Below are 26,059 nucleotides of genomic sequence, written 5' to 3'. Positions count from 1 at the left end.
TGCCTGTAGTCCCAACTACTCGGGAGGCTGAGGCAGGAGAATGGCGTGAACCCGGGAGGCGGAGCTTGCAGTGAGCTGAGATCCGGCCACTGCACTCCAGCCTGGGCGACAGAGCAAGACTCCGTCTCAAAAAAAAAAAAAAAAAAATGTGGGTTTGAATCCAGGGTCACAACTTACTTGGACTTATTACTTGATTGCACAAATCTTAGTTTCCCCATCTATGCTATGGGTTTCTTTGGAGGAATAAAGAATCTAATGTTCTTAGCAGAGTACCTGACACTTAGGAAGCCCCAGAAATTATGTTAACTAAAATAATAGCAATGATAATAATAGACAATTATTGTCAATAATATTATTAATTATATTATTGTTCTTGTGAATACATTATTTATCATTATTATCATTATCATCTTTGGCAGATCCTGGCTCTAGGAGTTTGAGCAATATCGTTTGTGAGTGACCTTCCATTTTCACACACTCCAAACTTTTCACTGTTTCTCAAAGTGTTCTCTGGACATGAAGTCATGCATTGCTAATAATTTCTTAGACGTACGGTGACAAGTGCTCTTTCATGTGACATTCATTGCCTCCTTCTGGTATATTTATAAAGATCCTGTTTTTAGATGGTAAAAACATGGTTCAGAAAGATTTAATATCTTACTCAAGGTCATATAGCAAATGCCACAAACTTTGTCCTGTATTATTCTAAACATGACAGGTAGTTTTGACTTCAGTCTTTTTCCTAGAGGCGGGGTAGTCCTGAGTAGAGAAGAGGAGTAAGTCATTAAAAAAAAAAAAAAATGAGGCCGAGTGCGGTGACTCACACCTGTAATCCCAGCACTTTTGGAGGCTGAGGCAGGCGGATCACTTGAGGTCAGGAGTTCGAGACTAGCTTGGCTAACATGATGAAACCCCTTCTCTACAGAAAAATACAAAAGTTAGCTGGGTGTAGTGGCTGATGACTGTAATCCCAGCTACTCAGGAGAGTGAAGCAGGAGAATCACTTGAACCTGGGAGGCAGAGGTTGACAGTGATCCAAGATCACACGACTGCACTCCAGCCTGGGCAACAGAGTGAGACTCCGTCTCAAAAAAAAAAAAAAAAAAAAAGTGAATACATATATCCTCATGAGAATGGATTAATAACCTTGCTATTTATAGGTCTCCCTATTGTTAAATGCACACACAACTAGAAAGTTGAGACTATGAAACACGCAGCAGAAATAGCAATTTAATACATCTCCTACCTCAGATATCTTGAGTATTTCACTGTAAGAGCTTTTCTTTTCTTTTTGGTATATCTTGTATATTTGTTTTATTAATTATTTCAATTTTTACGGATGCCTATTTTTATGAAAGTATCCAAATTATGGCTCTGGCAGTCAGAGTGAGCTTGTAGAGGTTGTACTTAAAAAGAACTAATTTGGGAAATGTTTCTAGTCTATACTTCCCAAAGCATCTCTATTTCCCCTCTGAATCAGTGGCTGATCTGATTAGAGAAGATAGAGTTGGGTGGAGGAGGAAGACAGCTTGTGCAGCAGAAACAGTGAGTTTGCTCCTTTAATATACCTTTCACCTCACTTTTCTTTTGCCTCTAAAATAAAAGACAAGCATTACTTTCTAAGGCAATTTGCAACTAGGAGTTTCCAGGTGACACTGTTTTGCACAGAGTCTGCTGATGGGTTCTTCCCCTACTCTTTTCTTTTTGTATAGAATGAACAAGTAATGCCTGGAAGCAGCCATTTTTAAAATGATACAGCAAAAAAAATAGAAAGTAGCTCATATGCTGTCTATCTCTGGAGAACTTATATGAAAGGAATAAACCACAATGTGTTGGAGTTGCCATTAAGCAGCTTTGTTGTTATTTGCAGCGAACTGAAATGTTTGGGAAAGAGACTGCTTGACTCTCAAACCTCCCGTATAAAGATGCCATGTTTTATACCTGCGTTCAGTGGGAGAGGTATCTGATGGGTATTTTTGTAAGTATTCAAAGACAATGCATTGGAAACATGAAAAGCAGACTGACTTTTCATGAGCTGTGATGAATAAATGATTATATTTTATTGCCTAAAGCCAGGAATTTCTCTTATGTAGTGGAGCGAGAGGTCAAGGGCAAAATATCAGTTACTTCTTAATCAAGAATAGAATATCTCCTCCACTGGCATTTTTTTTTTCTTTTTTGACAGAGTCTTGCTGTGTCACCCGGGCTGGAGTGCAGTGGTGCGATCTCAGCTCACTTCAGCCTCCATCTCCCGGGTTCAAGCAATTCTCCTGCCTCAGCCTCCTGAGTAGCTGGGACTATAGGCTCGCACCACACATCAAGCTAATTTTTGTATTTTTAGTAGAGATGGGGCTTCACCATGTTGGCCAGAATGGTCTCAATCTCTTGACCTCGTGATCCGCCTACCTCAGCCTCCCAAAGTGCTGGGATTACAGGCATGAGCCACCATACCTGGCCCACTGGCATTTAATAAAAGATGAATTTTTAAAAATATGTGAAGCCTAAGTAATCATCTTAAATGACAATTACAGTGAAAGGAAATATGATCTTTGGTTAAAAAAAAAAAATTCAATAGAAAAGGCTGGGAATGTGAGTGCCAGTTTTCTGCTGGGTTCTACCACTTGCTTTGTATGCATCTTTAGATAAATCAAGTAAGTTTTTTTTTGCTTGAATTTCTTAACATTTTAAATATGATCAATAACACTTGGTCTCTGTCAATTCTTGCTCTTAAGATGATAAATAGGTCAAGCACTGTGAGTATCTTTGAAAAGAAACAGTATTGAAGTGTCATGGATGTGTGTATCATTAGTACTATGCTTCCACTTACATTAGGATAAGATAACACTGCCCTTTATTGTCAACACAGGTTAGAACATTGACCAATCATCACAATGATATTTAGAGAAAATAAAATTTGTTCATTTGAAATCCAAGTTGTGGTCAAAGATCCTTTTGCTTTGAGTGACATAATTACGTGCTAAATTTAATCAAGGATTATGCCACAACTATTGTAGATGCATCTGCCAAAATAGTCGTTCGTATTTTGTTAGCTAGCTAAATGAATTCTAGAGATGGCAATTACTAAACAGTAAGAGTAGAACTGTAATATAGTTGCAGAGTTTATTCAGGGATTATGGCCTCCTGCCTCCACTCCCAAACTCAGTCTTGCTCAGGGTTCTTTGCCTCAGCCCTAACATCCATTCAATCTGCAAGCCAGCAAAAGTAGTCATGATAAAAATGGCATTACTAACATATCTGGAGGTATTGTTAGCTTATAAGGTCTTGTACAAATATATCTGTCCACTTGACCTTTAGAATCTCAATGAATTGTAGGTCTGAGAATATAAGCCTGATGATAAAAACTCCCTCATTTTCCAGTACAACAGTCTAACAGACTACAGATTACTGAAAGTAAGGCTGAGTGAAAGGAATCAGTTGGAACTAGTTCGGAATAATGTGAAAAACTGGGTTCATTCTTGATCTGTTTGATTTTGTTGTTCATGAATTTTAGCAGAATCATTTTTACTGGTTTCTGTGGTTTTGCCTAGCACAGAAAAATAATGTTATTACATTGATATAAGACCATGTTTTTTTTCTGATCCATGTGCCAAAAAGAAAGATGGTCAAGGGAACTTAGCATAAAAGCAAAAAGGTTTGTGAAATAACAAAGGCTAAAATCTCAGCCTAATATGATATGGAAGTGAAGAGAGGGGAGAGCTGTTTGCTTTGGAAACAGTTTAGGAGTCACTGGCTAGGGTTTCCTTCTGTGGTCAGTAAACAGAGCAAGAAAAAATGAGCAAAAAGTTGAATGGAGGACACAGTCAGAGAACTGGAGGTTTGAATTAGTGATTTAGGAAAATGAATTTTATATTAATGATACGGTCAAAGATATCACTATGGGAGCAGAGTGTGAGTACGATTCTGGACTGGTTGGTCATGTGGGTACTGATGACAGCCAGCATGATGAAAGACTGTGGTTCAGATGACAGTGTATCCAGTGAATCTGCGAATTTCCTGTTTGTTGGTAAATAAGGGAAAATAATTTCATAGCTGATTAATACTGATAATATCTAACATGTTAGATATGGCATAATATATGAAACACAACTTTAAATGATTTCCAGGTATTATTTCATTAATGTTCTCAATAATCCTATGAATTAGGTAATATTATTTTTCACATTACAAAATGAAGACATGAAGGTACAATAATTTGATGAAGGTTTCAGGGCTAATAAGAGGCAGAGAGCTTGGATCTGAGTCCAGAGAGCTTGGATCTGAGTTTCAGAGCCGCTCTTGTGTTTATCCAACTATGGTATAATGCACAAACCTCCAAGGAGGCTTTTTATTCAAAGAGCCTGTAGGAGTAATGATCTGACAGTGAGAGCCATCTGATCCTGGCTCTCAGGTATGTGGATATGAGAAAGCCAGGCACAAATTGGAAGAAGAGGGCTACAGGAAGGTGGTGTCCTCAGAGAGTAAATCAAGTTTTGGAATAAAAACAATAATGTAGAGGAAAAGATCCCCCAAATTATGGGATATAGAGGTGTTTGCTTGTTCCTAGAGACATGTAGAAAGGGTATGGAATGTGGAAGATGTATAGGTCCTAGGTCAAGGCTTGGACAGGGCACTGGTGTTGTGATTAAACAGTTGTGGGTTTTACACTGATGTATGACCAATGGGTGAGGGATAAAATCCACTCACTCATGGAACTGCATCCACCCATGAAGGCACTTTTTCCGAATTCATATAAAAGTTCTATAGAGGACAGCAGGAACCCTGAAGAATTTGCAATTTGTGCATTAAATGATGAAAAACAAGACACGTGTTTTAATGGGTTTAAGCTCAGGTGTCTCTTTGAGGAGGGAAGATATTGGGCTCAACAGCCAAGGGACTTGTCCCCTTGGAGTGAGATGCTGATGGACCCGGACACTGCTCATTCCCTCTACTGTGCTGTGAGGCTGATGGTGGACCAATTGCTGAGAATTCATCTGAGCCACACTAGTCCAAAGCCCAGAACTCAACCTCTACGGCTTCCCCTCCCTTCCTGCTCTGTATCTGATCCCTTACCAACCTGAAATTTTCTCCTGTGTGTTCCTTTCCTTCATCTCCTCCTACTGCACTAGTAAGCTTCTATATCTGTCCCTCTCCAATCCATCCTTTATGTTACAGTCAAAGGTATAACTCACACGTTAATACTCCCTCCTTCTTAAATAGCCTATTGGTACTGACCCTTTTATTTCTGTGACCTTCATATTCCATCTTGTGAGGGTGATGAGCATCCCCTTCCCTCTTTCTACTCTAGCCACTCTGCAACTCTCAGTCCCTCACATTTGCCATGTTCCTCCCACCACATTTCCTTTGCATATTCTGTTCTGCATATGAGAATGTACTTTTTTCCTCTTTTCACTTAGGTTATTCTTACTTATCTTTCAGATGTCAGTTCAAGATTTACGCCCTCCAGGAGGCCTTCCCTGACTTTTCTGAACAGGTCAAGTATCCTATTGTAGACTCTCATAACCCCTCTGTACAGTACCCTCATAGCGCTCATTACAGTTAACATTTGCTTTATGTTCCCCCCACCAACCCCAGTAACACTGCTAGCTCCACTAGGATAGTACCATGTATTATTGGTGCTTATTCTGTCACCAGTGTCTAGTACATGGCCTGCCATACAGTGAGCATGCTTATAACACATACTTGTGAGAACATAATTTAAAGTTGTTCCATTCCACTGGGATCTAATTTTCTGTGGGATACAGAAACTCATTTGAAGAAAAAGCACTTCACCTGGAGCTCATCATCCTTCACCGTTAAAATTATGCATCTCTTCCTTGCTGTGCAGATAAATGAGATCTAGACATTAAACACCTCGACAATTCACTGCATGCATGGCACGCACAAAAGCATGCATGTTAATAATGGCCAATATACTCCTAAGAGGCACAAACAGGAAAATTAGTAAAATGCAACCAGCTTCCTATGAGAGAAGTCAGACCACAGCAGCTTTCTCTCATGTGTAAGCATCTTGCACAGAAAAACTGTAATCATGCAAAGACGTGGCAGAGCATGGTTACCCTGTACTTGACATAATAGACTCTGATTGAGTGTAGCATGCATTTCAGTTTAACTAGATTTTTGAATGGAGAATGAGTCAACCATGTGGAAAATGGTACTTGGTGTTGGAGTCAAGAAATCTGGGTTTGAATTATGGCTCTGGCATTTACTATTTGTGCGACCTTGGGCAAGGAATAGAAAAATTCATGTGCATTGGGCATCTATAGGCATTTTGATAGGGCCTGTTATTAACTTACTCCTCTCTTCAACTGTGTAAAGTAGAGATTATCGTTATTCTCATTTTGATGAGGAAATAAGAAAAAAAAGCAAGAACCAGGTCAGAAAATGAGGCTTGTATCTAGGATTGTGACTCAAAATTCAAACTCTGTCACATTTTGTTGGCTAGGATGCTTGAGATCTTAGAATCCACCTTCCATTATGTGTAAACAGGCATGATGATGATGTCTTTAGGAGAATATGGTTTTGCCATTAAATCAACAGAGCTGTCGAAGTGTAGTTGTTGCTCAGCAAGTTTTAGGATTTAATGAACAAGTAGGGTGAAGTGACTATTAATTATCAAATTTCAATTGTGAAGTACCACCTTCCAAAAATTGTTTAAAATTTGATGTCATTTGTTCCACTACCAAAGTACTGTAAGTATATTATTTTTTCATATATACATATACTTAAAGCAACACAAATGAAACAGCACAGCACAAAAGAATAGGCCAGAGTTTTTAACAATTATTTTTTGAGCTTCTATTTAATCCTGGTCATAGAATTAAAAAATCTGAACTTCAAGAATAAATTTAGTAATTTTAGGACATTTTTAAGGTTTTGGAACTTTTTCCACTTCTTCTTTTCTTTAATGCTAAATTATGAGATAATTTATTTGTCAAATGAGGATTTGCCTTGATATTATTCATTGAAAAAACGGATAGCCTAGTATTTTTAAAAAATTGCTTGGAATTAAATACCTCAGTCAGGGAGCAAGCAATGATTTCTCGACAAAAGATCTGAAATGTTAATAATAATTAATATATATTACTATAATTTATCCTCCATATTAAAGATTTTTTTCCTTTACCTATATTGAAGGCATTAAATACTTACATTTTGGAACCAGGTTCATTGTATTTTTCTGATATCAGCAGTATGAAATTTTGCTAACAATATAGTGTTAATACATTGCAAATATCACATTTCTATATAATACTTTAAATGAACATTCCTACTGGTAATTGAAAAATTTAACCCCCTGATGTAGACCAGTGGCAAAGAAACTTAAAGGTCTGAACTATTAAATATTTTGGAAGAATTGTAATTGTAATATTTTCAAGTTCATATTTTGCACGTCAATCCAAGGCCCTTAGAAAACAAGTGAGGACTGGTACCTGGTTTCTGAATTGTCCTGGAAGGGAGTTTTCATATTATAATGATCCAAAAATGTAATGCAATTGTAATTCAAAATAAAATATTCACAGTGCATGCCTCTCTAGGCATTGTTAGAGACAAGTTTCTATACTCAGTAGACCCAAATGGATGATTAGAATGGGGCTCTAGTGGCCACAGAATTCAAAAACAGCACCCAAACAAAGTGTAATGTGGACAGCTGATATCTGCCTCAGTTGCCACATATGGCCCACATCATCTAAGGTTATTTGATTTCAGCCTTAAATCAAGCAAACACATAAAAAAAATAAATGAGCTGATATACCACATGGTAAGGGAATGTGTGAAACAAAAACTTTATCTTTTGTAGATTAAAATCCAATTTGGGTAATTTTTAAAACATGATAACACAAAAGCATTCTTAATTAGTAAACTCATTTGTAAACCTTATCACACATCTTTAAGTTTTTAAGACTGTTCCTTATAACAGCCTATGTTTATCAATTGACAAAATACTTTTTACATTTAATTATGACAACTATTCCTAGGAAATGCATGGTGGGTGTTAGGATATCCATCACATTTTCTCTAATTCTTTTTAGTTTTCCAATTGAAAACAGCCTTTTCCTGATATCTTTTAATCAAAATTTTTTTTTCAAAATGTGCCTAGGAATACAGAGGTTATCTGGAGATACGATTATGTGATCTGAATTGGATTCACTATACTTATACTAACAATTCCAATGTTTTTAAAATTTTTTGCTCATATTTAAACTGCCTTAACTGAAGCATGTCTTTGTCAATATCTCTTTTATAACACAGTTACAGCATGATGATAAGTATTATGAAAACAAAATGAATACACTGTTAAGAAGAATGACTACTCAATTTCGATTCTTAAATTCCTTTTTATGATATTGCAAGTCCTAGTCTTTCATAGTTGCTCCTATTGCCTATATATTTATTTTATTGACTTTGCCATGTCGTATACTATTGTTTTCTGTTTAATTATTCATGTTTCTAGTTTATAATCTATTCATATTATTTCTTATGAGACATAAAAATGATTATTACATGAAAAATGACATGGTCATCTAGCTTATTGCAAGGTACTAGATTTTTTTCAAGCATTATCTTACTTTTAAACTCCATGGGAGTCACCTTAAAACAATGCATATTGAAATATAAACACAGTATTTGTAGTATCATTTATTGGCCTGGGTACAACCAAGAGACAATAATGACTTAGTAATTTAAACATGGAAAATTTAACATAAAACTTATTAAACAATGATAAGGGAACAACTATAAACATGAAAACAGGGAGAGTAGTTAAGGAAGGACAAATTTGGAAAGAGGCTTATGACCACACTGAAGAAGGTGTAATTGCTGACCACTGGATGGCAGAGACATTTGGTAAGTTGCTTCCTGCAGAGCTGGTCCACAGTCACCAGGCGAAGTAGGCACAATTCTCTAGGACACAGGTGATCTTAGGCTAAGAAATGGGAGTGTAGAAAGTCAGCATCAAAACCCAGAACTTTTCTATTTGTGGCTTGGGTTGGGTGACTCTGGGCTATAGAGGAAGGTCATGCCACAAGCTTGCTGATTATCAGCTCCACAGTACCCCCTACATTCATACCACTCAGGGTTAAAGTGACCTTGTGGGCAGCAGTTAATACAGCTAGGGCACAGGTCAGATTTTTCTGGGGCTTCCCACTATGCCATTGTTTCCTGTAGAAAACACACTGTGAAAGCTGTACCCTCTAAGCCCTCGACACTGGTGAAAATCACATGGAATAGACAGTGGGAAAAAACGTGCACTACTAGGAGGGAAGCCTCTGCCTTCTTGAAGTGTCTTTGTACTGCCCTCTACTTAGCTTAGCATCATGATAGCCAAAAAAGAAAAAAATAAAGATGAAGGGCCTAGATTTATTTTCACAGGGAAGGCAACCAGGGATGAATTTGGAGCTATGAGGCATTATCAATAACTGCCACATGCCACAGTTAGTTTTAAATTTATTTTACTTGTTTACATTTTAGAGATAGGGTTTTGCTATGTTGTCTAGGATGAAGTGTGTTGGCACAATCATAGCTCATTCTAGCCTTGAACTTCTAGGCTTCAGTGCTATTCCTGCCTTGGCATGAGAGAATAGCACTGGTCTTGAGGTTGGGCAAGAAGCTTACCCTTTCTCAACTTTGGTGTGTTCCTTTGTAAAATAAGATAGTTTTATAAAATCAACAATTCCACATTCAATACAAGAACTCCTGAGACTCCATGGAAATTATACCACTTTTGGACTTTCTACTGATTCTTTAACCAGACTGCTTCACCACTTACCATAGTGAGGTCCCTGTGAGGGAAAGTGATCATGGAGGTCAAGTTGTAACTTTGAGCTGGGTCTAGCTACGCATGGACAGACTATTGACAAAAGACTCTCTCTCTCTTGCTTTCACACAGCTTCAGGAGCTATGGTTCTGTTCCTTATAAGGTTTTGTTTGAAGAATATTTCTTCCAGATATAAATAAATAAGAAACAATAAATTAAAAGACATCTATGGCTCCTTCCTACTGCGAATTTCTACAGTTGCAAGTTTCAATTGTATTATATAGTTAATTTGTACGATTATTTTTATTGCACTACTTATCCTGTTAGGCCTGACCTTAGCCCAGAGTTTGTGTTCTTCCCGACTTTTCTCCAAGCATTTGCACCTCCACTACCTGCACAAGTCATGGTTTTGTTTGCTTCCTTGTTCTTGGATGTGACTCTGATCTCTGATTCTTGGACATCTGGTTAGTTCTGGTCAGTACCCACCCTGGACCAGCCCCAGAGATTACATAGGAATGGATTCTAACATCTGCTGTGCTTCTATGCATTCCTAGTTGGCTATGCTCCTGAGGACAAACAGAGTGATGAGGATAGAACAGAAAGTTACGGGCATTATATTAGATTAACAACCATTAGATAAAACAAGAGATTATTGCAAATTAAGATGGTGAAGATGGGACAGGCACTGTAGCTCACGCCTGTAATCCTAGCACTTTGGGAGGCCAAGGAGGTTGGATCACTTGACGTCAGGAGTTCAAGACCAGCCTTGCCAACATGGCAAAACCCAGTCTCTACTAAAAGTTTGAAAATTAGCCAGGCATAGTGGCCCATGCCTGTTGTCCCAGCTACTCAGGAGGCTGAGGCAGGGGAATTGCTTGAACCCAGGAGGCAGAGTTTGCAGTGAGCCAAGATCATGCCACTGCCCTCCAGCCTGGGCAACAGAGCGAGACTCCATCTCAAAAAAAAAAAAAAAAAGAAAAAGAAAAAGAAGAAGATGGTGGAGATGGGTTTAAGAGTAAGGAAAGCAATAAGCAATAGATGCCTATAATCTCTGAACACTCTTCATTACCATAGATGCCCCTTGTTTAACCTTGTCACTTCTCGTGTACACTGCACTGGTCATCAGCATACCTTTCAACCCTTCCTATAGACAAATAACTGCCCATACAGCTCATTTAGGCCATGGACAGTTTTGGCAGCCTTGGATGCTAAATGCAACTGAATTCACCTACCTTTCTACACCATCCATGGCTTCTGAATCTCCCCCATGAAGACACTCCATATCTTGCATGCATCTTTTTCATGTCTGTGATGGGACTGCAGTGGTTAAGAATTTGACTGCAACAAGATGTGATCCCTTATCATAACAAGGAAGGTATTTACTACAAGTTGATAGCAGGACCCACCGCTTATCTTTCAGCTAGAAACAGATATATTTGACCAAACATCTACGTAATACTCCGTACCAGATTACAGTCATGTGCTGTATAACAACATTTTGGTCAATGACAGATCACAAATATGACAGTGGTCCCGTAAGATTATAATGCCATAATACCATATTTTCATTGTACCTGTCCTTTGTTTAGATATGTATAGAATATATACATATCTAAAGAAATTTCACAAATAAATACTATTGTGTTACAATTGCCTGTAATATGTAGTACAGTAATATGCTGTGCAGGTTTGTAGCCTGGGAGCAATAGGCTATGCCATATAACCTAGGTGTATAGCAGGCTGTACCATCTGGGTTTGTGTAAGTATGCTCTACGTTGGTCACAGGCCAATGAATTACCTAACAATATATTTCTCAGAATGCATCCCCATCATGAAACAATACATAACTCTATATGAATATATTAGGTTTGGTGGAAATTTTGCTTTATAGGAGGTATTATTCAGGGTCTTTTCTACCTTTTATAGGAGGTATTATTTAGGGTTTTTCAGAAGAGACGCCACAACATTTATAAATAAAATAGAATGCTTTTCTCTCTTACCTAATAGTCCGGGATGCCAGGTAGACATTTCTCCACAAGGCCATCTAGGGACTCGAATGTGTGGTGCATTTCTGCTGCTTCTGCCACAAGTGCTGTGAGGCTTCCATCTCTGGGTCTAGGGAATTTATTCCAGTAAATTTCTTTACAGGATAAAGATATCTCATCGGCGCCAGGGAGGTGGGAAGAGAACACGGAGGTGAGGCACCATTTTAAAAGATTTGAAATGGAAGCTGTGACATGACTGTGGATCATCCCTCTCATTCATGGCCACGTACAGTTGTAAGTCTCTACACTTATGGCCACACAGCTCAACTAAAAGGGGTGGAGGTGGGAAGTTCTGTTAATAAAAAGAGGAAGGGGAGAATCAATAACATTACAATAAATATTGTAGGGGACAATAACATTCAATTTAATATATACATTAAGTCACGGAATACTTCACCATAACCACTAAAAGATACCCACACATGCACACATACCCACATGCATACTACTCATATCCATGTCTATCTATATAAGATACATATTAATATATCATATGTATATATAATATGTATCATAGCTGAAAGTAAAGGGCAACATCCTAAAGTACTGCTCAGCTCCATGAATGCCCTAAGCACTTCTTATAGACATAGAGAAGAGCTCAGAAGACTAAGACTAGCATGATGTTTAGAAGGCAAACTAAATATATGGAACTAGAATAAAAACTTATTTTGAAAAGACAGAGCTAAATATTCTTGTGTAAACTTTTTGAGGCTGTTTTAGTGAGGGTTTCTGTTTGTATACAGCAAACTCTAACTGCACCTAGCACATGAAAGCTGATTAGACTTATTAAAAGACTCTCCAGGGCTTGTAGACGTAACAGCACCCTGGAGGGGTTTGAAAATCAGCATACATTAAGAAGACAGTTTCAGGTCGAGATATAAGAAATATAGCAACCATCTTCACCAGGAGAAACATGGCTAGCTAGGATGAAGTCTCCACTGTTGTGGGACTATTGTAAATGAATTATAACTTTCCCTTTGTCTTTGGCTTATTGTCTCCAGACGTAAAGTCTTAGGTGGGAGTGTATGATTAGCTAAGACTTGATCACATGTCCTGTGGTCTGGTTGCCTCTGTGACACAACTGGGGCAATTTCTCTTGCCAAGACTACACATAATGGAGACTCCCCCAAAACTCAGAAGGGAGGTAAGAGGCAAATTAAACATTTTTTAAAGTCTACTACAGATCCTGGCAAAGGCTTTCTAGTTTGATTTTATAGCCAGGGGTGATCTGGCTCCAAATCCTATCTCTCTGGAATTATGGCTTCTGTAGGTTTAATAAATCACCTCTTACTAGTTTAATTCAGGAGCCTCTTCTCTTGTCTTGGACACTTTTGGTAATTAAGCCTACTCTTTCTACTTGAAACACCTATACTCATCTTTCAGGACATTATCTCCCTCTGATTCTATCTTTTCTTCTCTGGTTGTTCTCTATCAGACTTTCATTTTTTTCTCTGACTACTTTTTAAAAACTGGTTTTCTCTAGAAATTCAGTCTTTGTTTCTTTTTCCTTCTGACCTCCATACTCTGAGTAACACCATTCACTTTTTACTTTCCACATTTAACACATATATGAATAAATTCCAAATTGACATGCTTCCTGCTTGGCTCCTCTTCTCTTAAGATGCAGACCGGAATTAAATGCTTACACCAAGAAACTGACATGTCCATAACCAAACTAAATATGTTCTCACAAATTGTTTTATTCCTCTTATTCTCTATCTCTATGAAAAAACACTATTTTTAATTGATGCAAACAGTTATTGAATCTTCTCTTTCTCTTCCTCAATCTCATAACTGCCATGAACATCATTTTGATTGTCAAGATCTACTAATTCTATGCTCAAGTCTTGCTTCTTTCTCTCTGCTCTTTTCTACCCTTACCCTCCCTGTCTTAGCTTAGGCCCTACATATTGTGTCTTTTCATGAACTGATGATGGCCTATGGATCAGTTATGTCATATCATATTTGTCTCCTTGGTGTTTAGTAGTTGGGATGTAGTATCATTATTGAATTATTTTAAAATTCCACTGGAAAGGAGAAACAATCTTGGATAGATGACTTTAAATATATGTGCATCTGTGCCTGCATTCACTATAATCATTATGACTTAGATAAGATGTAAAATAGATTTAATGACTAAAATATATGAACAATTTATGGCAATTTATATGTGAATTACTGTTTGAAGTATAGGTGAAAATATCAGTGGGACATTTTAAAATCTTCTATACACAGTCAGGTGTTCAATATAGAGCCAATATTTGAATGAGTCAAAGTAGTTGTGGCTACTTGAGCTGGTTACTCAGCTATTCCTGTGCTTTCCTTCTTTTGCCTTTCTTTGTTCCACCTTATTTTACCCCAATTTTAAGACTCTTGATAATTAAGTATGCAAAACAGAGTTCAAAATCTAAGCTACATTTTCTGAGGCTATTTTAAATTAATAATGGGAATGGAAATTTATTACTTTCATTGCTCAGTAGTATTCTATAGCTGGAGTATATTTTCTTTATGCATTCACCTGTTAATGTACATATAGATTATTTCTAGGTTTTTGTCTACCACATATAAAATTGTTATAAACATTCATTTACATATCTTTGTGTAAATATATGCTTTTATTTGTCTTGGGTAAATGTCTAGATCACATTATAGGTATATGCTTAAGCTGCTAATCGTTTTTCAAAGTGGCTATACTATTTTATATGTCCACCTGCAGTATATAAAAGTTGAAGTTCCTCCACATCCTAGTTAATATTTGGTATGGTAATTCTTTTTAATTTTATCAATTCTAATAAGTACATAGTGTTTTACCATTGTGGTTTTAATTTACATTATTTTAATGATTAACGATATTCAGAATATTTTTATATTCTTATTTGATATTCACATAATTTTTCTGAAGTATCTGTTCAAATATTGAACACATTTTTATTGGACTCTTCATTTACTAATTATTGAGTTTTGAGCTTTCCATGTAATCCAGATACAAATCAGTTGCTGGGTTTATATTTTGTCAATATTTTCTTCTGTGCCTTTCCTTTTCATTTTCTTAATACTAATTGAATTTGTAGTTAAAAATCTTGTCACAAAGGAAATGCCAAGCCCAGATATCTTCACTGCTAAATAGAGTTAATAATGCATGTAGAAGTAAAATATATGAAAACAAAGGAACAAAAGCAGGGGGAGAGGAAGTGGAAGAATTCTGTTACAAAGGCCTTACACAATAGGGAAAGTAGAATGAAATTACTTGAAGATATACTTTCTTATATAAAGCACAGTTTTTGCTTCCTGTATTTTAAATAAAAGATACAAATCTGCTAAATGTGAAAGTTTGTGAAAAAATATTTCATGCTTACATTAATCAAAAGAAAGATGGAATGTCTATATTCATATAAGAAAATGGAGACTTTAGAACAAGGAATGTTTTATGGGATAAAGAGGGTCTTTTATGACAAAGTCATTAATTCATAAAAAATCATTACAAATCTAAATTTGTATACACATAATAATAGAGCTTTAAGATTTATGAAGCAAAACCTGATAGAAATGAAACATAAGAATAAATTCACAGTTATAGTCAGATATTTCAACACTCCTCTCTCAATAATTGATAGAACAAGTAGACAGAAAATCAATAAGAATATAGGAGATTTGAACAAGGTTAACAACATGACATTTATAGGACACCCCACCATAAAACAGCAGAATAATATCTTTTCAAGTGAAAACGATAATTTTTGAAGGCATAATTTTATGGGCCATAAAATATAGGTATCAATAAATTTAAAATAATTCAAGTATGTTTTCTGAAAAAATTGAATTAAATTAGTAATCAACAGCAAAGTGATTTCTAGAAAATTTATAAATATTTGAAAACGTAATAACCTACTTCTAAGTAACACAGGGACCAAAATAAAACACACAAAGTAAACGAAAATTATTTTGAATTAAACAAAAGTGAAAACACTGTATAGCAACATTTGTAGGATATAACTTAAGCAGTGTTCAGAAAACTTCATAGCATTAAACACTCAGAAAAGGTGAAAGATCTCAAATCAATGATCTTAGCTTTAACCTAAACTAAAAAAGAAGAGTAAATCATATCCAACAAAAGCAGAAGAATAAGTAATAATTATAAATATGTAATAGTAATTAATAAATATAATAAAGATGAAAATAAAATATATAGAGATACCTTGAAGATATTGCAGGTTTCATTCCGGACTACTGCAATAAAGTGAATATTACCATAAAGTAAGTCACATGAATTTTTTGGTTTCCCAGTGCACATAAACATTACATTTACACAATAGTGTAGTCTATTTAAAGTATACAAAACATTATATCCAAACACATGTGCATACCTTAGTTAAAAATACATTTTTTTTTCTAAAAATGGCAACCAATCATCTGAGACTTTAGGCAATCCTGATATTTTTGATGGTGGACATTCTTGCCTTGATGTTAATAGCTACTGACTAATCAGGGTAGTGGTTGCTGAAGGTTAGAGTGGCTGTGGCAACTTTTTAAAATAAAGGAACAATGAAGTTTGCTGCATCAATCAACTTTTCCTGTCATAAAAATATTTATGTACCATGCAATGCTATTTGAGAACATTTGACCCACAATAGAACTTTTTTCAAAATTGGAGTTAATACTCTTAAACCCTGCTGCTGATTTATCAACTAAGTTTATGAAATGTTCTAAATCATTCATTGTCATTTCAGCAAGGTTCAGAGCATCTTCTCCAGGACCAGATTCCATCTCAAGAAACCATTCTTTGCTCATCTATAAGAATCTACTCCTCATCTGTTCAAGTTTGATCACGAGGTTGAAACACTCCAGTTGCATCTTCAGATTCCTCTTCTAATTCTCTTGCTATTTCCACCAGGCCTGCAGTTATTTCCTCCACTAAAGTTTTAAACTCCTCAAAGTCATCATAAGGGTTGAAATAAACTTCTTCCAAACTCCTGTTACTGTTGATATTTTGACCTCCTCCCATGAATTATGAATGTTCTTAATGACATCTAGGATTGTGATTTTTTACCAGGTTCTTAGTTTATTTTGCCCAGGTCTTTCAGAAGAATCACTATCTACGGCAACTATAGCCTTCTGAGTTTCTTTTTTCTTTTGTTTTGACAAGGTCTCATTTTGTTCCCAGGCTGGAGTGCATTAATCCTCAAACTCCTCAGCTCAAGCAATCCTCCTGCCTCAGTCGCCCCTGTGCTAGGGCTACAGCCACATGCCATTACACCTGGTATGTTAGTCTGTTCTTGAATTGCTATAAAGAAACACCTGAGGTTGGGCAATCTATAAAGAAAAGGGTTTATTTTGGCTCACACTTCTGCAGACTATACAGGAAGCATGGTGCTGGCATCTGCTTCTAGTGAGACCTCAAGGAGCTTTAATTCCATGGCAGAAAGTGAAGCGGAAGCAGGCATGTCACATGACAAGAGAGGGATCAAGAGAGAGAAGAGGGAGTTCTTGCACACTTTTAAACAACCAGATCTTGCATCAACTCAGAGTGAGAACACACTCATCACCAAGTGGATGGCAACAAGGCATTTGTGTGGGATCTCTGCCCCCGTGGTCCAATACCTCCAATACCTTTGGATGTTTGTTCCCTTCAAATCTTATGTGGAAATGTAATCTCCAATGTTGGAGGTGAGGCCTATTAGGCCACCATAAGATTTGAAGGGGCCAGGCATGGTGGCTCATGCCTGTAATTCCAGCACTTTGGGAGGCCGAGGCAGGTGGGTCAAGAGGTCAAGAGATTGAGACTATCCTGGTTAACATGGTGAAACCCCGTCTCTACTAAAAAAATAAAAAAATTTAAAAAAAACTAAAAAAATTTGGTGGCACATGCCTGTAGTCCCAGATACTCAGGAGGCAGGAGGCAGGAGGCTGAGGCAGGAGAATCACTTGAACCTGGGAGGCAGATGTTGCAGTGAGTGGAGATTGCACCACTGCACTCCAGCCTAGTGACAGAGTGAAACTCCATCTAAAAAAAAAAAAAAAAAAAAGGAAGGGAACAAGCACCCAAACCATATCACCCAGCTAACTTGTTTTTATTTTTTGTAGATGGGGTCTCCTTATATTGCCCAGACTGGTCTTGAACTCCTGGGCTCAAGAGGTCTTCCTGCCTCAGCCTCCTAAAGTTCTGGGATTTCAAGTGTGAGTCCCATTATGCTTGGTCTGAAATTTATTTCTTAAAGAATAAGACTTGAAAGTTAAAATTACACCTTGATCTATGAGTTGCTTAATGAATGTTCTGTAAGCAGGCATAAAAACAACACTAATTTCTTTGTACAGCTCCATTAGAGCTCTTAGGTAACCAGGTGTTTTGTCAATGAGACGTAATATTTTGAAAGAAATCTTTTTCTCTGAACAGTAGTTCTCAACAGTGGCCTTACAATATTCAGTAAACCATGCTGTAAACACATATACTGTCACCCAGAGGGTTTTTTTTTTGTCTCATTTATAGACCACAGGTAGAGTAGATTCAGCATAATTATTAAGAGCCCTAGGATTTCCAAATTGTGAGCATTGGCTTTAATGTCAAGTCATCAGCTACATTAGCCCCTAACAAGAGAATCAGCTTGTCCTTTGTAGCTTTGAAGTCAGACATTGTTTTCGCCTCTTAAGCTGTAAAAGTCCTAGATGTGATCTTCCAATATAAGGATGTTTTATTTAGGTTGAAAATCTGTTGTTTAGTGTAGCCACCTTCATCAATGATCTTAGCTAGATGTTCTAGATAACTTGCAGCAGCTTCTACCTTAGCACTTGCTGCTTCACATTATGCAGCAATGTGGCTGTTTTTCCCTAAACTTCACAAACCAGCCTCTGCTAGCATCAGACTTTTCTTCTGCAGCTTTTTCACCTGTCTCAGCCTTCACAGAATTGACGACAGTTAGGGCCTTGCTCTGGATTAGACTTTGGCTGAAGGGAATGTTGTGGCTGTTTCATTTCCTATTCAGGTCACTAAAAATTTCTCCATATCAGCATTGAGGCTGCTTTTCTTTCTTATTACTCATGTGTTCACTGGAGTAGATTTTTAATCTCCTTTGAGAAATTTTCCTTTGCATTTATAACTTGGCTAATTGTTTGGCACAAGAGGTACAGGTTTTAGCCTATCTTGTCTTTCAACATGTTTCCCTCAGTAAGCTTAATCCCTTCTAGCTTTGGATTTAAAATGACGTATATGGAACTCTTCTATTCACTTGAACACTTACAGGCCACTGTAAGGTTATTAGTTGGCCTAATTTCAATATTGTGTCTTGAGGAATAGAGGGCCCCAAGGACAGGGAGAGAGACAAGGAATGGCCAGTCAGTGGAGCCAGTGTGTCAGAATACACCCATTTATTGATTAAGGTTGATGTCTTATATGGGCACAGTTTGAGGTGCCCCAAAACAATGACAATGGTGACATCAGGGACTACTAATCACAGATTACCATAACAGATGTAATAGTCATCACAATGTTTGAAATATCATGAGAATCAACAAAATGTGACAGAGAGACATGAAGTGAGCATATGCTGTTGGGAAAATGGTACCTTATGAAACACAAAGTATCGCCACAAATCTTTAATTTGTTAAAAAAAAAAAATCTGCAAAGTGCAATAAAGTGAAGCTCAATAAAATGAGGTATATGCCTGTAATTATATATAATAATAAAAATAGAAGCAGATAAAAAGAAAACCAATGAAGAAAGTCAGTCAAACTGAAATTTTGATCCCTAAGAAAGTCAACTAAATAAACTTCTAGCCAGAATCATTAGGAAAATTAAAGAATAGACATAAAAGACCAATATCAGAAAAAAGAGGTGATATTAGATCCAACAGACATTGAAAAGATAAAAAAAAAAAATGTATATATGAACAAATTTATGCTAACAAATATAACAAGATAAAATGGTTACATGCCTTAAAGACACAAACTACCAAACTCAGCAGAGCTCACTCAAGAAAAAAATAACCTAGATATCTGTAACTGAATTTTAAAATCTTCTCAGAAAGAAAATTTCAGGCACAAATGTCTTCACTGCTGAATTCTACCAACTATTTTCAATTGTGCTTTAACTCTTCCAGAAAATGGAAGAGGAATGAATACTTTCAAATTCATTTTTTAAAGGACTACCTTTCCCTAACACCAAAACTAGATGAAGATATCACAAGGAAAAAAAGCTACTGATCAGTATCCCTCATGAATGTAGAAGCAAATATTTTTAAGTAAATGTTAGTAATACGGTTCAACAATATGTTAAAAAATACATCATAATTAAATGAGTTTTGTGTTTTTTTTTTGGACGGAGTCTCGCTCTGTCGCCCAGGCTGGAGTGCAGTGGCGCAATCTTGGCTCACTGCAAGCTCCGCCTACCAGGTTCACGCCATTCTCCTGTCTCAGCCTCCCGAGTAGCGGGGACTACAGGCACCTGCCACCATCCCGGCTAATTTTTTGTATTTTCGGTAGAGACGGGGTTTCACTCTGTTGACCAGGATGGTCTCGATCTCCTGACCTCTTGATCCACCCACCTCGGCCTCCCAAAGTGCTGAGATTACAGGCATGAGCCACCGCGCCCAGCCAGGTAATGAGTTTTATCCAGGAAATGAAAATTCAGTGTGAAAATCAATGCATGCAGTTCCCCATATTAACAAAGTAAGTAAGAAAACCTGTATGGTCATCTGCATAGATGTAAAGAAAAGATTTGACAAAATTTAACGTTCATCAATGATTAAAATAAAAATTATCAAAAAGCTATAAGGGGCATCTTTGTAAAACTCTTTTGTCAGTGTCCCACAAACCCTTGCAGGCTTCAGAAGTGGATGTCTGGTGGAGAACTTCCCCAGTACCATTCAACAGCTCATGAGGACCACAGGAAGTACCACTAGGCTTAGGGTGATCTCCAGGGAACTCAAAATAAGACTGCCTACAGCTGAAATTATTGGCCATATGTCTCATCTTCTCCAAGGCATACATGGCTCCCCAGGGCAGAGAGGCTCAGTGTTTTTTTTCACAGCCTCTGCTAACCCTAGAGCACAAGCTTCTCATAACAGAGATGATGTCTTAAACTTTCTTTTGCTCACTAATTATGCCAAGCATAACACCATGACGTAGCATTTTATCTGTACTTACTTACTACATTATTATTTTTTTGGAGTGGAAGGTGTTAAAAGTGAGAAATTAAAATTAAAATGGTTTCCCTTATCACCGACATATCAATCCCTCCTGCCAACTCTTTTGTCTAGGATTGTAGGATTCTTGGACATCAGGGAGGAATAAATAAGGAATGTCTTGGAAGGAGGCCCAGATCACCATTTTCTCACTGAAATTAAATGAAGCTGTTGAAAGAAAGAAAACCCATGATCCAGGGTGTAGTCTTTTTTCATCTCGCCTTTAAATAATGCTCTTTTGTTATTAACTTACTTGTTCATTTGATTGTTAAGATGAAATGTGTGTATTTTTTCTTCTAAAGCATATAACAATCTAGATGATGATGATGATTATTATTATTTTTCACTGGAGAAAACACCTCTTCTTTTGACATGTATGCTGGAACTATCAGTGTCTGTTGACACATTGGATAAATATCCTGATGGGGAAACACTGTGAAAATACTTTGGTGATTGACTTGATATTCACTTTTCATTTGGCTGTTTTTTAGCACCAGAAGATTCTTATTTTATTAGAATTAATTCTGTTTGGTGACCCTTCTGCAAGTATACTCTGACCCTTTACAATAACAGTCAAATACATTTTTAGCTCATTATCTGGTACATTTTATCATGCCATTGGCTACATGAAGAGCTGATATACTCTTACTGACTTTCACATAGAATTGAGTTTAGAAAGGTACAGAAATGGCATAAGGCTAATGCTAAAACAAAAAAATAAGCATATACATATATATCTATACACACATACATACATATATGCATACACACATATAACAGGCTTTTAATGTATTGAAAACTTGGAAAAATGGAAACTGGATTTTAATAAATTTCAGTAAATAAATAAACCTTCCTTTTTGCTAACTTCAAATCTATCCTCAGGAGATCTTATTATATGATTTAGGGGAAAAATACACACACACATTCACACTCATATTTGGGATAAAAATACAACCTTTGAAGTTTCCTATTTGAAATAATAACGATTCTTGAAACTGACTACTATTGTTCATCCCCTCCAGGAATGACCTCCCAGGTTGAGAAAACAAAGCCTGGAAAGAAGTCCAAATAATCTACAATAAATTAAATCCTTGCATTCTTGAGAAAGTAACTCGAGATCAGGGAGCAAATTAACATATAACTTCATCTCCAGATGTACCCTCTTGCATTTTTAAACCTCTGCTAAATCAGCTTTCTAGTTTTAGAAAGGTTGTTTATATTAAGAGCTCTTAAATTATTATATTTAAGGCAGTATTTCTTAAATTCAAAGTTTTTTATAAAAAACCTAAGTTCCGTTATATTTAACATTGATCAGGCTAAACTACAATTGGAGCCCTAGGTAATGTTTCAAAAATTTAGACTACTTAATGATCATCATCAGCAGGTACTAATAATTCTTGGAGTCCCAAAAAATGTCCCAGGCAGTTTCCATGTTGCATTTCTCTTGGTCTATGGAAACAAGTGGCAAGAGTAGTTGAAAGTAAATGAGCTGTTCTTTCAATTTAATTCAAGATGTTTTCAGTACTCTGAATAAAAGACTTTAGAAACTGTTATTTTTTTCTTCTGATCTTTATAATGCCCCTTGAATTAAAAGCTAAGCTGACACTTTAATTGTGGTCAGGCCAAAGCAGTGTATTCATAGACTGGATAAATGCTAATTTGTCAGCCAGGCTAAATTATGCATGTCCTCCTATCTTTCCATTTCCCATGACTGTTCGCAGTTGGGGGTTGCTTCTCTATCCCTGGTTTCTCTAGACGTCTTTGCAATTGAATCACTAAGATGCTTCCTGTTAGTGAGAACTAACTCTCTCTCTCTCCGTCTTCGCTATTACCTATCCTTATGCTTCTGTCTTCTACCGGAATATTTGTTAATATTGTGCAAGAAGAATACACTATGTGGATTACTTTTAAAATCAAATGTTTGATATTAAGGTAAATTTTATTTTTATAACAAAGTTTTCAAAGGCACAAAAAAGAAAATAGACAAAACAGTAATCCACAGTGAAAAACATAGGACTCTTATTTGTTATTGGAAAGGGTAGAGACTTGAATAGATTTCATTTGTAATTTGTTATAACTGTATAATGAATTTGTGCAGAATCATATTCTGAGAGAATTTTTAATACATTGCCATTTCCACATATGGCTGGGGAAAACCAAGACACAGGTAAAATAGTAAGTTAATAAAGATCATCAGTCATCAATTTGTATTCCAAAGAGCCTCAGGAGTCACTGAGTTAGATGAGGGAACTCCAAGCAATGGATCCATCCAGAGTCAACTTGATGACTCTTCTTTGAGTGTCTCCAACTGATTTATATGTTGAGATTTTCTGTTAGATTCTTAAATAAATCTGATTTATATCTTGAGATTTTCTGTTAGTTTCTTAATGTTTCTGCTGCTTTAAAAAGAAAAGTTTTGAAAACCACTGAATTCAACTATAGTTATGCCTATCATAACTACAGTTATGAAGATTACATGAGGATTATACCAGAAGAATGACTGATGCAAATAAATTAATTTTCAGTCAATTCTGAGCCTTCCAGCAAGATAGCTAGCATTTCTTGAAGATGAGGTTTCTGATTTGTTGGTTTTTCTATTGCTTACTCTGCAGCATAGTGAAGCCTCCAGAAATACTTTCTTTCCTATATAAATTCATTTTACTGATCTTAGCCAATATCTTCCTAGATAAAAGGGCCATCAAAATTTCCAACAAGGGCCTTTACCGTTTGATTTCCCATCATAGGATGACTTCAGAGCACAGAACACAGCCTGAAGCCCCATGATTCAGGTCCCTAGATTACAAAGGACTGGACAGTATTCACCCCTGAAAACAAAGGTCTTTTTCTCTAGTACTGTAGTTTCTGGAAGAAACAGTTGTTTAGAGATAAAAAAAAATCAGGAAATCCAAAATGAATAAACGTGTGAAAATGTAGAAATTGACTGTTGGTGAGGACTTGAAGATTCTTTCCATATTTTGAAGATGTGGTTAAATATTAAATATAATCAAAATGTTTCTACAATTGCATGGCCATTTCTTTCTGGCGTTGCCTTGATGATTTTACCTCTGTGCCCCAGACTCTCACTGTTGGCTCTGAAGGAGTTAATTTACTGCTTATACTCCCTGCTCATCCTGTGTGGATCTTGTATCATGAGACGATGAAATATTTGACTGTACATGCCACTCAGACTTGACTAAAATAAGAAACATCACCTTCTTTTCCTAGTCACACATTCACTTGAAAATATATCTATTCACATATCATGTACATGACTCAGTAAGAAATAAAACATTCAGGGCACCCTAAAGTGGAAAGAAACTTTGATATAGCCCTTTACCTGGTTAAGTTTTTAGGACAATATAAAGGTTGGCAAATTCTGGCCTATGGACCACATCTGGTTCGTAGCATGTGTTTGTATACCTTGGGAGCTAAGAATGGTTTTTACAGTTTTTAATGTTTGAAAAAAGGAAAAATATTTTTTTATAGATGAAAATGATTCAAGATGCAAATTTAGTGCTTATAAAAAGGTTTTCTTGAAGCTACACTTATTAAGTTAGGTATTGCCTATGAGTCTGCTTTCACATAATAATCAAAATTGATTAGTTATAACAGAGACCATATGGCTCACAAAGTCTAGAATATTTACTACTGGTCCTTTACAGAAAACATTTACCAACCCCAGGAATAGTGAATTTCTTTATTTATAGCTGAATTGCAACCCGAATTTTGCATCATTTACTCAATTTCCCAATTTGGGTGTCAGTCTGGGTGCCATGTTTTCTCTGGTGGCTCTTCTTCTAACTTCTTGATAAGATTATCTTTTTCTCCCTAGACATGATAGCCCCCAAGTTGGCTTACGCTTTTTGTTCTGTCATTTTAAAAAGCAAAAAAAAAAAAAAAAAAAACAAAAAAAAACATATGAACAAAACAAGAGAAGGAATACCAGCTTCCTTTGCTATTGGAAGGCATTGATTTGGAGCTGAGATTTAAGAATATACCCAGATTTAGCCCTGGAATAGCCTAATATTTTCTGTTTCTCCCTTTTTGGAAAAACTAAGACATTTTCTCTCCTTTTCCTGTTTTATAGTTCATGTGCAACAGCTTGTCAATTGCTCAATACTCTTGTTTGCTTCAGAGATATCTGAAGTTACACCTTGAAGGATATTTAGAGAAGAGAGAAATCAATTTGGCAGTGATTTAAGAGGTTCCTTAGGATGCAGTGAGGCCCATCTTTTTTGTTTCTTGGTGGCTTAAGATACAGTTTTGCCATCTGGTATAGGACTACTTACTAACCTATGATTTAGTTGCAGATATTTTAGAGATATATATATTTTTTGTCATCCAGACACTCCCTGTCCTAAAGTAATGCTTGATTAAAATGAATCTTGTTTCCTAGAGAAATCAGCATGGTACTGCAGATTGGCTATTTGTAAACTCCTTCTGAATCTATCTATAGCACAGTGAAACAGGAATTAGAAGCAACATGACTACTCTGGAGCATTTTCTTTAGGTGTTTCATCCACAGAAACAGCTTTGGAGCTGTGAAAGCACTTCTGTAAGGGTTTTGAATTTAAATTCATGCAATGTGCTAATTATTTACTCTGTTTAGAGAGTGTTTCTTGGCTCACATACTTTTTTGTATGATTTTATATATGTACATTATATAGAGAGATATATAGCATTCTGGATAAATATCAGCTAGTGGATCAAGCTTTATAGTGCAACTAGCACTTACTGTTTTCCTTAAATGGGATAGTATTCATAAACTTTATATGTGTGTCTTATTTTTATTTAAAGGATTATAGAAATTCCTGTGTTCATTGCAAATAAAATATTTGTGATGGTGAAGGATTAATTACTGAAGTGTTTTATAGTACTCTCCACAATTGATTTTACATTACATGTTTGTTTGTTTGTTATCAGTCTCCTTCATTGGAATGTAAGTCCCATGAGTAGGGTGTTCAATTTGTTCATCACTGTATCCCCATCACCTAAAACCATGCCTGATACATAGGGTGTGCCCAATACTTATTGAATGAGGAAATTCTGTGGCACCACTCAATCTG

General features: G+C 36.4%; 1 long non-coding RNA gene across 1 annotated transcript; it reads right to left on the bottom strand.

Moving 5' to 3' along the window:
• Nucleotides 1-7,148: 7,148 nt before the first annotated feature.
• Nucleotides 7,149-15,914, bottom strand: LOC103881037. Its single transcript, XR_002519671.2, has 3 exons — nt 11,776-15,914; nt 11,008-11,113; nt 7,149-8,944 (listed from the first exon to the last, which is right to left on the bottom strand). It is a non-coding gene; the product is annotated as an uncharacterized LOC103881037 (long non-coding RNA).
• Nucleotides 15,915-26,059: the final 10,145 nt, after the last annotated feature.

The sequence above is a fragment of the Papio anubis genome, chromosome 6 (genome assembly GCF_008728515.1).
Source record: "Papio anubis isolate 15944 chromosome 6, Panubis1.0, whole genome shotgun sequence".
Lineage (NCBI taxonomy): Eukaryota > Metazoa > Chordata > Mammalia > Primates > Cercopithecidae > Papio > Papio anubis.
Note: the sequence above shows the minus strand (reverse complement) of the source record. Positions and strands in the feature narration are given on the sequence as shown.